The 13,572-nt window shown below is 39.1% G+C and overlaps 1 protein-coding gene across 1 annotated transcript in view; it reads right to left on the reverse strand.

Annotated features, from left to right (window-relative positions):
- GNPTAB (N-acetylglucosamine-1-phosphate transferase, alpha and beta subunits) overlaps positions 1 to 2,663 on the reverse strand; it is a 52,642-nt gene extending 49,979 nt beyond the window's left edge. Inside the window, exon 1 of the mRNA XM_011973200.1 lies at positions 2,571 to 2,663. The gene's annotated coding sequence lies outside the window, so the exon portion shown is untranslated. The remainder of the gene's footprint in view (positions 1 to 2,570) is intronic.
- Between the last annotated feature and the right edge of the window lie 10,909 nt (positions 2,664 to 13,572).

A 13,572-nucleotide genomic window follows, 5' to 3' on the forward strand; every position in this document is an offset into this window, starting at 1 on the left:
TGCTATGATTATAGGCATGAGCCACCACGCCTGGCCTTAAATAGTATTTTAGAACCAAACACTTGGAAGAGATTGTAATCTTAATCTAACAGATCTTAATCTAATATCTACATTTTATGGATGACAAAATTGAGCCCCAGATAGACATAAAGACCCACAATAAGTAGCAGTGGATAGTTTACATATTCACTTTTACTGACATATGGAATGGGATTTTTTTCATTCAGAGCAAACAACCTTAAAAAGATTTACACTGGCCAGGCATGGTGGCTCACGCCTCTAATCTTAACACTTTGGGAAGCTTAGGTAAGAGGATCACTTGTAATCAGGAGTTTGAGACCAGCCTGGGCAATACAGCAAGACCCTATCTCTATTAAAATAATTTTTTTTAAATAAAAAAAATTGTAGAGAAACTAGCAAAATAATGAAAATATATGAATGTTATGGTATTTTAAAATATATTAGACCATGTGAAATGTTATTTATGATCCATTTATTTGTCACCATCAAAATGAGGAAATTTTGAATTATGCCTACATAAAAATCAAACTATATTTTAGTACAACCTCTAAACTTTAGAAAGAGAACAAGAGTGTTTGATTAAAACTGCTGACCTCAAAATCTGCATTTTCTAATAAGCTAGTTTTCTTTCTAAAAGTTTGAAGCAGCTGTGCATGGTGACTCATCCCTTTAATCCCAGCACTTTGGGAGGTCAAGATGGGAGGATTGCTTGAGTCCAGGAGTTTGAGACCTGCCTGGGCAACACAGTAAGATCTCATCTCTAAAAATAAATAAGTAATGAATTAATTTTTAAAATTAATTTTAAAAATTTTAAAAAGGTTTGAAGCTCCTTCGGGGCAGAGATCTATGTATCTGTAAACCATCTGCACGTGGCACAGCATAAAGCACAAATCAATAAATATCGGATTTTAAAAAGTTAATCAATTTAGAACTTTCCTTAGGGAAATTAACTTGTTAAAGTGAAAATTATATTTCATTAAAAATCCTTTACTGCAGTAGTTTTCACAGTGGGGGCACCAGACCAGCAACTTTGGTATCACCAGGAAGTTCGGTAGAAGTGCAAATTCTCAGAACCCCTCTGAGACCTACAGACACAGAAACTCTGGGCTGGGAAGTAACTGTTATCTTCTTAAGCCTTCCACTGAAAGTTAAAGTTTCAGAACTGCTATATTAAGGAATGATCCTCAAACTTTTACTGCTTGGTCCCTTAAAATTAAAAAATTCTTATGGACCCCAAAGTGCTTTAGTTTGTAAGGTTATAATTATCCATATTTGCCATATTTGAAAATAAAACTGAAACACTTTAAAAATACTTAATTCGTTTTAAAATGACAATAGGCTAAGAGCGGTGGTTCACGCCTATAACCTCAGCACTTTCGGAAGCCGAGGCGGGTGGATCACCTGAGGTCAGGAGTTTGAGACCAGCCTTGCCAACATGGCGAAACTCTGTCTCTACTAAAAATACAAAAATTGGCTGTGTGTGGTGGCACACACCTGTAATCCCAGCTACTCGGGAGGCTGAGGCAGGAGAATCACTTGAACCCAGGAGGTGCAGGCTACAGTAAGCCGAAATTACGCCACTGCACTCCAGCCTGGGAAAGAGTGCAACTCCATCTCCCAAAAAGATAAGATGAGATAAGATAAGATAAGATAAGATAAGATAGCATCTTTTATAATGAAATGGCTACATTTTCTAAAACAAACCAAAAAAATAGTGAGAAGACAGAAACAAAATCAGAAAGGACTTGTGTAATTCATTTTATCTGCAAAAAGGGAAGGAGGGTGTTGAAAAAAAATTGCTTCCATTCTGAGGCCTGTCTTGCGAAGAGGAAAAAAAAATCCCCAAAGGCAAGAAATGGTGAAGGCTGCATTCCAGAATGGCGGCGCTAAGAAGCTTGGCCTTCCAAGAGAAAGACCCACACTATGAGGTATGAGGCTGTTTGCTCCTCCTTCACAGATAAGCAGCAACACGTGACCAACGGAGTGGGGTTCAGGCCCAGTGGTTACTGGGGAGTGGTCTCAGTTCACAGGACGTTGTCAACAGAATTCTGGCCAGGGCTCAGAAACTGGCTATGTAGTAGCCACCTGGTTTCATCATCCTACAGGGGAATGAAATTCCCTTTATCTCAGACCTGGGGAGACAGAAAATGCAATCATGCAATTTAAGATACCCAATAAACTATTAGGTGGGATTACTCTCTGAGAATCAGATTTTTCACCCACCAAATGTGGTGAACACACTTTCTTCGGATGGGCATATTATGTTTTCTTTCTTTATTTTAAAAAAAGATTTTATGGAATACTTCATAAATTGGTGTGTCACCCTTGCACAGGGGCCACACCAATCTTCTCTGTATCATTCCTTTTTATATGTATATATATATAGTATATGCGCTGCTGAAGTGAACACACCAGATGGGCATACTCTTGAGTAAGTTAAACCATATCTGTAACTCAGAAAGACCACTTAAACTGTCATATTTACAGGATGGCAATTTATGACTCATGATTTAGGTCCAAATAATAGATTTCTCCAAAATAGATCTCACCGATTCTGAAAGGACTTTCCAGCAATATTGTCTCTATAGGAATCAAACAGAACGTGGTATTGATCTCGGCTCCATTCCAGAACCACCTAGAACAAAAAAAGAAACAGTGTTTTCTTCACATCGAAGACTGAGAGTATATAACTTTCATTAAATTTTAATTTCATTAGAATTGCTAGAGAAATGGGTAAAGCAATCAAAATTCATGTATTCACTTACTGCCTACCACACACATTGTGTTATATCCAGGTGAATAAGCTACAGTTCCTGACACGGACAAACTAAAAGACTTAGTGTCTCACCATGCTTGGAATGGGGTAGCAGAATCAAAGAGGTTTAAACGGATGTGGTATTTGAAATGGGTCTTGAAGAATGAGTTCACCAGGTAGGGAAAAAAGGACTGGGCCAGCCAGTTAGAAAAGCATGCTCGAAGGCTGAGAAGCAGCAAGGGCAAATTGTTTTAGGGCAACTGAGTGGTTGGCTTTGTCCAGAAGACAGGTAGATAACTGTTGAGAAATGGGTCTAGGAAAGAAAGCTGGGCCCTAAGCGTGACGTGCCCTCTGTGTCTTGGGAGCACTGAAGGATTTTAAGGCAGTTACTAGAATCCCTCTAAAGTTTAAGAAAGACTCTTCCCAGAGCATTTACAAACACAAGCAGAAACAGAAGGGACCGTATGGGCACGGTGGCTCACGCCTGTAATCCTAGCACTTTGGAAGGCTGAGGAGGGTGGATTCCTGAGCTCAGGAGTTAGAGATCAGCCTGGACAATATGGTGAAACCCTGTCTCTACTAATATACAAAAAATTAGCTGGGCATGGTGGCGTGCGCCTTTAATCCCAGCTACTCGGGAGGCTGAGACAGAAGAATTGCTTGAACCTGGGAGACATAGGTTGCAATGAGCCAAGGTCGTGCCACTGCACTCCAGCCTGGGCAACACAGTGAGACTCCACCTCAAAAAACCAAAAAACCAAGAAACAGAAGGGACTGACAAGACATGGGAGGATAACGACCTTATTACCTGTGAGGTTTCGGCTAACGACCTTGCTAAATATGTCAGGAGAAAATGGAAAGCTTTAGATAGAAGTTCCCTCATGTTTGCACCCTAAATCTATAAACCTACCCACACATATATCCCATTTTCTTTTTCATTCCTCTTACCATAGAGGAAGTGTCCCTCCACCTTGCAGACATCCAATCTCTATTTGCTCTGGATCTCATCAACTTGTGTGTTCTCAAGACCCTGCCTCTCTTTTCCTTTCAATAGGATTATTCCCACTGGCACGCGAACATGTTCCCGTACCTTGGGAACACCTTCCCTGCACTCCATATCCATTCCAGTGAGTCCCTCTACCCCACATTTTCTGTCCCTTTCAAGGTCATCTCCTGCCTTCCCATTCACCCTTCAGCTCAGTCCAGTATCACTCATGCTCTCGCCATTTTCGTGGCCTTACCAACGCCCCCACATTGTCGGGGCATTGGTAATGTCGTTGGCGCTGTTAATATTGCAGCGAGCTCATGTGCTGCAAGTATCTGTAGTGACACTAATTATCTCCATGTGAGCAGTTTGTCTCTCTAGTAAATTGCATGTTGTGGTAAAAAGTGATCTCTTATCTTTCTTATGTATTTTTCATATTTAAGGCAATACCATAAACTGTGAAGAACACCATGGGACTCAGAAAGTGCCACTAGCGCTAATGGAAGTGCTCCCAAGAAGCAGAGGAAAGTCATGACATTACAAGAAAAAGCTGAATGGTTTGATATGCACCATAAATTGAGGTCTGCAGCAGTGGTTGCTGGCCATTTCAAGACAAATGAATTTAGCTAAGAATCATTGTGAAGCTGTCACTGACAGCTGGAAAACTGCATTTTTTGCTAAATGCCTTTTTATCTTGTACTGAAAATGCGCTTTAACATGGGTCCAGAATTGCTATAAGAAACACATTCCTATAGACTAACATAATGCAAGAAAAAGCAAAGTTGTTAGATGACAACTTAAAGCAAAAGGACAATAAGGGTCTAAAGCAGGAGAATGTAATGCCAGCAAAGAACGATTTGATCATTTTAAAAAGAGACTTGGCTTAAAAATGTCAAGATAACCGGAGAAGCATCTTCTGTGGACCAAAAGGCAGCAGATCAGTTCCCAAAGAAAATCACTGATGAGAAAGGATATCTATCTGAACACGTTTTGAATACTGATGAAATTTAATTATGGGAAAAATGTGACAAAGAACATTTATTAGTAACGAAGAGAAGCAAGCATCAGGATTTAAAGGCTGACTCTACTGTTTTGTGCAAATGCTGTCAGGCTTTCCTTATCTGTAATGCTGCTAACCCCCAAGGCTTGATGGAAAAAGATTAACACCAACAGTCAGTGTTTTGGTTGTACAACAAGAAGACCTGAATAAGAGCTCTTTTACTGGACTAGTTCCTTCGACACATTGTCTCTGAAGTCAGGAAGTACCTTGCCAGTAAGGTACTGCCTTTTAAAGTCCTTTTGATTGGACAATGCCCATGGCCACCCAGAACCCCATGAGTTCAACACTGAAGGCACTGAAGCAGTCTACCTGCCCTAAAACACAGCATCTCTCTAATCAGCCTCTAGATTTGGGGTAGGGGGGGTAAGTGGAAGGGCATAAAGATCTTTAATGCTCATTATGGTACTCTATGGAAAGAACTGTCAACACCGTGGAAGAGAACCCCAATAGACAGAACTTTTGGTTTTGGTTTTGTTCTGACTTGTTTCCATACACTTGCACGTGTACTTTAGTTTGTGGAACCCTGGTCCAAACCCCAAACATTCCCTGACAGGGCTTATAGGGTTCTTACTTTGTTCTTGGGAGATGAATGAGAAGCCGAAAAAAGCATGTAATCATAGTCCCCCTCCTGGGACCCCTGCCAGCTAGCTACATGTTCAAAAATTATGGTCTTTGGCCAGGTGTGGTGGCTCACACCTGTAGTCCTAGCACTTTGGGAGGCTGAGCTGGGAGGACTGTCTGAGCCCAGGAGCTCAAGACCAGCCTGGGCAACACAGTAAGACCTCGTCTCTATTTTTTCCCTGTTATAAAAAATTTTTTAATTAAAAAAAATTATGATCTTCTCTTGTGAACAGTTTTAAATCAATGGATAGAGAACATCAAAACTAATTTGGATGGCCATCCTGGAGATCTTTTGAGTCCACAAACTTGTCTTTCTTAGAACAAAATCAGGGCCAGGCGTGGTGGCTCAGGCCTGTAATCCCAGCACTTTGGGAGACCATGGAGGGAGGATCACTTGAGGTCAGGAGTTCGAGATCAGCCTAACCAACATGGTGAAACCCCATTACTAAAAATACAAAAACAAAAATCAGCCAGGCGTGGTGGCAGGTGCCTGTAATCCCAGTTACTTGGGAGCCTAAGGCAGGAGAATCGCTTGAACCTGGGAGGCGGAGATTGTAGTAAGCTGAGATCGCGCCACTGCACTCTAACCTGGGCGACAGAGTGAGGCTCCATCTCAAAAGAAAAAAAAAAATAGAAGACAGCAGTCTTATAATTAAAAATCTGAGTGGGAGGCATACTTTAATTGGTACCTTGAAGCTTCTAAGCACACTCAGGGTCCTAAAATTGCCTCTCTACAACACAGAATCTCAAAATTAATTAAGATAAACAGTTAAGAAAAAACAAGGACCAGGTGGCTGACGCCTGTAAAGACAGCACTTTCAGAGGCTGAGGTGGGAGAATCACTTGAGGCCAGGAGTTCAAGACCAGCCTGGGTAACATAGTGAGACCTCATCTCTACAAAAAAATTAAAAATTGGCCAGGCATGGTGGCACACACTTGTAGTCCCAGCTACTCAGGAGGCTGAGTCTGGAGTATTATTTGAGCCCAAGAGGTGGAGGCTGCAGTAAGCCATAACTGCATCACTGCACTCCAGTCTAGGTGACAGAATGAGACCCTGTCTCAAAAAAAAAAAAAAAAAGGCCAGATATAGTGGCTCACACCTTTAATCCCAGCACTTTGGGAGGCAGAGGTAGGTGGATCACTTGAGCCCAGGAGCTCGAGACCAGCATGGGTAACATGGCAAAACCCTGTCTCTACAACACCAAAAAATTAGCCAGGCATGGTGGCACGCACCTGTAGTCACAGCTACCTGGGAGGCTGAGGCAGGAGAATTGCTTGAGCCCCGAAGGTGGAGGCTGCAGTGAGCATTTATTACTGTGCCACAGTGCTCTAGCCTGGGTGACAGAAGGAGACCCTGTCTCAAAAGAAAAAAAAAAAAAAAAAGCTGGAAAAAAATTAAAAAAAGAACAAGGCCTTAAGGACCCAAACTCTCTCCTCTCTGGAACAGATGAGACTTCCCCTTCCTTCTTTTCTCTCTGTTCTCCTCTCTTTTTCTGGTCTGCCAAAATCTGTCCCTTTAAAGTTAAAGGAGGCTGCATGAAGGAAAAAAATAAAAATAAAACAATTCGATTAAACTAGCCTGAGTGTGGTAGCTCATTCTGTAATTCCAGCACTTTGCAAGGCCAAGAAGTTGGGCATTCGAGACCAGCTGGGGCAACATAGTAAGACCTTGTCTTTACAGAAAAAAAAAAAAAAAAATTTTAATGAGCCAGGCATGGTGGCGCACACCTGGAGTCCAGCTACTCAGGAGGCCAAGGCTGGAGGATGGCTTGAAGTCAGGAGTTCATGGCCAGCCTGGGCAACATACAGAGATCCTGTCTCTAAAAAAAACAAAAAAAAAAAACCAACAAATCAATTAGCCAGGCATGGTGCATGTCTGTAGTCTCAGCTACTTGGGAGGGTAAGGTGGAGAATCACTTTAGCCCAAGAGTTGGAGGCTGAAGTGAGCCGTGATCGTAATACAACACTCGAGCCCAGATGACAGAGCAAGACCCTGTCTCTTAAAAAAAAAAAAAAAAAAAAAAAGAGAGAGAGGAAAGAAAGAAGAAAGAAATGAATGAAAATTAAACTCATTGACAATTCCTCTAGACTCCAAATTTCTTTTGTTCTTTGGAGCAAGGCTGAACTTCATGCCATTGCCAGGGAACTTCCAGAGGTTACTGGGGATCCTCATCAATTTGCTGATTAATTCAACATAGTAACTTAGGGTTATCAGCCAGGGTTTCTCACCCACAACAGGTGGTTCACATTCTCCTCAGTGAAGGTCAGGCACAACACTGGATGGTCAAGGCTCACTGGCATGATCCTGAGGGGGATTTAGACAAAAACACCCCTAAAGACTATGGATAGAGTCGAAGGTATAGAAGAAAAAAACAAAACAAAACAAACAAACAAAAAAAACACTCCACAAGTCTATTCTCGAGGCTCTTCCTAAAGCCTTACCCTGGAAAAATCTCCAGGCCTACGCCCAAGAACCTTATGTACAACTATTACAGTACGCTCCAGGTTGTATTTAAAGAAAATGTTGAATCTATTCAAGTAGCCTTTTAATTCCATGTTAGTGAACAGCCTTTCTTGAGAACTCTCCCAGCTTGTCAAAAGGGCCCGAACAGAATGGGAAACTATGCCCACTTCTGATCTAGTTAATTTGGCAAATCAGCTTGCCAGCACCCTTGAGGACAATACTAAAAAGAAAACCACTAAAATCCTTAATCTCCACTTACAGCAGATGGAGACTCCCAGACATAACACTATGAGGAGACCTCCTGGGCTACGCCACTTTTGTAAGAAGCCAGGACTCAAAAAAGTGCTGAAAAAGATGGAATCTCTCAACAACTTTAATGAATCTCCAGGGAATTAGGCTGAGTTTAAAAAAAAAAAAGTCTCAAAAGTCTAGCAAGTGGAAAGTGATACCGCAAAGACTGGCACTTTAACATGCCAAGAGGCCTTAGAAGTTGCCTCAGAATCAAGGTCCCTCTAACCTTGTCTTCCCTCCAACAAGGGAAAAAGAAAAGATAAATGTACCATGTTCCTAGATTACAAAAGTCTCCCTAGTTTCTGAAAACAAAATTTGTTTTGCAATGAAGCACTAAAAGAAAGACTAAGATATATTAAAGACATTTTAAGCTTTATCTTTTCTATTAAACCTCTTCCTCCTATGATATTAATCAGGAAGTAAAATCTGCTGCTCACCAGCAGCATTTCTAATCACATTTGATTAAAGACACCCGTTTTCTCAATGCAAAGTGGCTTAGTGCAATAAAGCACAATTTTAAAAAATTAGGAGCTCAATGGTTAACACAGGGATGATTTCTTCTCTTCACATAAATTAAAGGAAATGATTCAAACCAAAAATGGATGACCACTATTTAATCAAACATTAATTAAACTCAGACACTTTTCTACACCATGCCTACCCTCTTTGGATCCTCCACAGCAACAGACAACACAACATAACAGATTTTTTTAAGGAAGATAAAATGGAAATCAGGGCTTTGTCCTCAAGGAGCTGACATCCCTGTTGAGGATTAATCATTTATTTGCATGAAATGATGTAGGACTACTGTATAGCTTTTAAATGAGTACAGATTAAAATATAACAAACATTATTAGACAAAAGGGATAATCATGAGAGACTTTTCCATGGAGAGAGCGCTGAGATTTTTATGGATATAAGGGAGTGGAGAAAAAGGAAGGATTTGTTTGCCACTTGGGGAGTAGGGAAGAAGTATTAGAAGTATTAGAAGTCAGAATTAAGAATACTGGCCAGGCATGGTGGCTCATGCCTGTAATCCCACCACTTTGGGAGGCCAAGGCAGGAGGATTGCTTGAGCCTGGAAGTTCAAGACCAGTCTTGGCAATATAGTAAGACCTTGTCTCTATTTAAAAAAAAAAAAAAAAAAAAAACTAAAAAGTTAGCCAAGCGTTGTAGCACTCACTGGCAGGAGAATTGCTTGAGCCCAGGAGCCAGAGGTTGCGGTGAACCAAGATCACTGGGTGACAGTGAGACTGTCTCAAAAAAACAAAACAAACAAAGTATTGCTTTGTGCTCTGACAATGCACTGTACTATATAAAAGTCATATCTAAAAGAAAACAAAAAGAACCCTTAGCAATCACACTTGGCTAAAAAGAAAAGAGAGAGAGGAAAAAAAAGGCACCAACGAACTACCAAAAATACTTTCAAAAAGTATTCAAACCGACTTTCTGAATATATCTAGGTTGCTTGTTTCATTGCTCAGAGTTTTCAGAATCACCGAATCCTACAGAAAGAACTTTAAATCCAGTGCCCTACTCTGCAGCCAATGTTTGAGTTGTTGTTACAACGTCCTGACAAATAGTTATTCTACCTATGAGAGTAGACCTGTGCTGTCCAATATGGTATCTGGCCACAAGTCATTATTTAAAATGTAAACTAAATAATATAAGAGATTCACTACTTTAATCACCTAGCCACATTTCAAGTACTCAACAGCCACATGCAGTTAGTGGTCACCATAACGGGCCAAACAGAAATAGAGATTTTGGTCACAGCACTAAGTTTGATTAGTGCTGCAGCTATTCAAACCTTAAAGACTGTCACAAAAGTACGCAAGGTGGCAATTCAGAACAACTGGACCTAAGCTCCAGTTTTGTGATTTTAGACAAGTCAATTTAACCCTAAATTTCAGTTTTAAAATTTAAATAATACTACCTTATCCCCCTAAAGAGTTGTTAGAAAATTCAAGTGAGCTGATATATTAATACATTAAAATATTCTGGCAACTACAAAGTACTATAGGATGTATAAGATATTAAAATGATGATACAACACTGAATTTATTACACCCCACAAGGGGCTCACAGACTACTGAGGAGACAAATATGAAGCAAATAATTAAAATACATCACGTGAAAAAAATACAACCAACATATGAACAAAACAATGGTTTAACTTGGTATAGACTTTTAGTATAATTAGTAAACCAGAAGCCAAACTAGTCAAATTAATATTTTCAAATCTTATTTTTGCAAAACTGTCATAAAAAAGTTTACTGAAATGAAGTTTTGCACAATATCAGTTTGTGAAACTCATTGTATTTACCTCCACTAACAAATGAATTTTATCTCTTACTGTTACCTAGATATTTTTAAAATACACCAAGAGGCCTTATAAAAAACGGATTTGAAATGCTAGAAAGTCATAAAAGGTGAAAAGAATGTTTTTGTTTTTGTTATGAGACAGGGTCTTGCTCTGTCACCCAGGCTGGAGTGCAGTGGCGTCATCAAGGTTCACTGCAGCCTTGACGTACTGAGCCTAGGCTCAAGCGATCCTCCTATCTCAGTCTCCTGAGCAGCCGGGACTATAGGTGCACATCACTATGCCTGGCTAATTTTTGGATTTTTTTGTAGAGACAGGGTTTCACCACATTGCCCAGGTTGGTCTCAAACTCCTGGGCTCAAGCAATCTGCCTGCTTCTGCCTCCAAAAATGCTGGGATTCAGGCCTGAGCCAGGCCAAGAATGTTATTTTTTTTAAAAAAATAGCTGCCAGGCCTTTTTAAAAACTTGCTCCTTTCTTGAGGAGCAATTGGCAGTATGTACCAAAGAAACAAAGAAATAAATGTTCATGCCTATTTATCTGGTTAATTCCACTGCAAGAAACATATGCCAAGGAAATTATCATAGATCCACCCAAAGGCTTCTGTATGATAATCACCATTATTACTGATAAAAATAAAAATGAAATGATCTAATGTTTAGATCATTAAACATGATCTAAAACTTAAACAGGAAATTGAGTAAATAATTATGGTACATTCATATAAATATGATAAAGCTATTAAAAATCACATTTTCAAACAATCATTTAAAACACAGTAACTTAATTATCTCAGTCAATAAATATTATGTGGCATCATTCTAGACACAGCAATGACCAAAACAAAGTTTCTTCCTTTGTGGAGCATTACAAAGTAGTCAAGGGATAAAGTGTTTGATAAAATATTATATTAAAAAAGCAACAATCAAAACTATCAGTCTGGAGCTTGACAGCAGCAAAATGGTGGAACAGGCTGCTACAATTTTTCTTTCCCCACGTAAACACAGACAAACAAGCCAAAACTGCCAGAATAATAACAAAAAACAGAAAGACAAATACTGTATGATTCCATTATATAAAACATCCAGAACAGGCAAATCCATAGAAACAGAAAGTAGATTAGAGGCAACCAGGAGCTAAAGGAAGAGATGAATGAGGAATTTAATGGTTATAAAGTTCCTGTTTGGGGTGATGAAAAAGTTTTCGAAATAGACAGTGGTGATGGTTGCACAACTTTGTATATGTAACTAATGCCACTGAGTTATACAACTAAAAATAGCTAAAATGGCAAATTTTATGTTATATATGTTTAACCATAATAATTTAAAAGAAAAGTAAATCACTACAATACCCTCCCCGCTGAAAAAATAAAGGAGCATTATGAACAACTCTATCTCCACGAATTTTATAATTTGGATGAAATGGACCAACTCCTTGAAACATACGATCCAAAACTCAAAAAAGAAAAGGTCATCTGAATAGGACTATATCTATAAAAAATGTTGAATCAATAATTAATAAACTTCCAAAATAGAAAGCCCCAAAGCCAGATGGTTTCACTGGTGAATTTTACCGAACATTTAAGGGGGAAAAAAATGATACCACTCCTCTACAATCTCTTCTGGAAAACAGAAGTAGAGGGAACACTTCGTAATTCATTCTGAGGCCTCAATTACCCTAATACCAAAACAAGGCAAAGACATTACAAGAAAGGAAACTTATAAACCAATCTCTCATGAACACAGATGTGAAAACCCTCAATAAAATATTATCAAATCAAATCCAACAATATATAAAAAGAATTATTTACCACAACCAAGTGGGATTCATCCCAGGTATACAAGCCTGGTTTAACAATCAAAAATCAATTAATAAAATCCTTCACATCAACAAGGTAAAAAAGAAAAATTGTATGACCATACCAATAGATGCAGAAAAAGCATCTGACAATCCAACATTAATTTATGATAAAAACTTTCAGCAAACTAGGAATACAGGAGAACTTCCTCAATTTGATAAAGAACATCCACAAAAAAAGTTTCACCTAATATTATACTTAGTGATGAGAAACTACATGCTTTCCTCCTAAAACCAGGAACAAGACAAGAGTGGATTCCTCCCCCCATCACCATTCTTATTCAAAATGGTACCTGAAGTTCTAGCTGAGACAGTAAGACAAAAAAAGGAAATAAAAGGTAAACAGATTGGGAAGAATGAAATAAAACTGTCTTGGTTTGAGTAGAAGAAAAAAAATAAAACTGTCTTTGTTCACAGATGACATGATTGTCTATGTAGAAAATCCCAAAGAATCAACAACAAAAAAAATCTGAAACAAATAAGCAAATATAGTAAGACTGCAGGATTCAAAGTTAACATACAGGGCCAGCACGGTGGCTCACACCTGTAATCCCAACACTTCTGGAGGCCCAGGCTGGTGGATCACCTGAGGTCAAGAGTTCAAGACCAGCCTGGCCAACATGGTGAAACTCCATCTCTACTAAAAATACAAAAATTAGCCAGTTGTGGTGGCACACACTTGTAGTCCCAGCTACTCAGTAGATGGAGGCACGATAGCACCACTGTACTCTAGCCTGCACAACAGTAAGACTCTCTCTCAAAAAGCAAACAAATAAAAACAAAGTTAACACACAAAAGTCAAGTTCTATCCTATAACCAACAATGAACAATTGGAATTTAAAACTAAAAAACACAATAAAATTTAGGTTAGCACCCCCAGCTAAAAAAGAAAAACAAGAAATGCATAGGCATAACTCTAACAAAATATGTATGAATATGTATGAAATCTTTGTGAAGAAAACTACAGAAAGCCAATGAAAACAATCTAAGAAGATCTAAATGAAATTCCATGTTCATAGACAGGAAGGCTCAATATTGTTAAGATGTCAGTTCTTCCCAATTTGACTAACAGATTCAATGCAAACTCAAAATTTCAGCAAGTTATTTTGTGGATATAGACAAACTGACTCTAAAGTTATATGGCTGGGCATGGTGGCTCATGCCTGTAATCCCAACACTTTAGGAGGCCAAGAAGG

Source organism: Mandrillus leucophaeus, unplaced genomic scaffold (assembly GCF_000951045.1).
Source record: "Mandrillus leucophaeus isolate KB7577 unplaced genomic scaffold, Mleu.le_1.0 Scaffold1353, whole genome shotgun sequence".
NCBI classification, from domain to species: Eukaryota; Metazoa; Chordata; class Mammalia; order Primates; family Cercopithecidae; genus Mandrillus; species Mandrillus leucophaeus.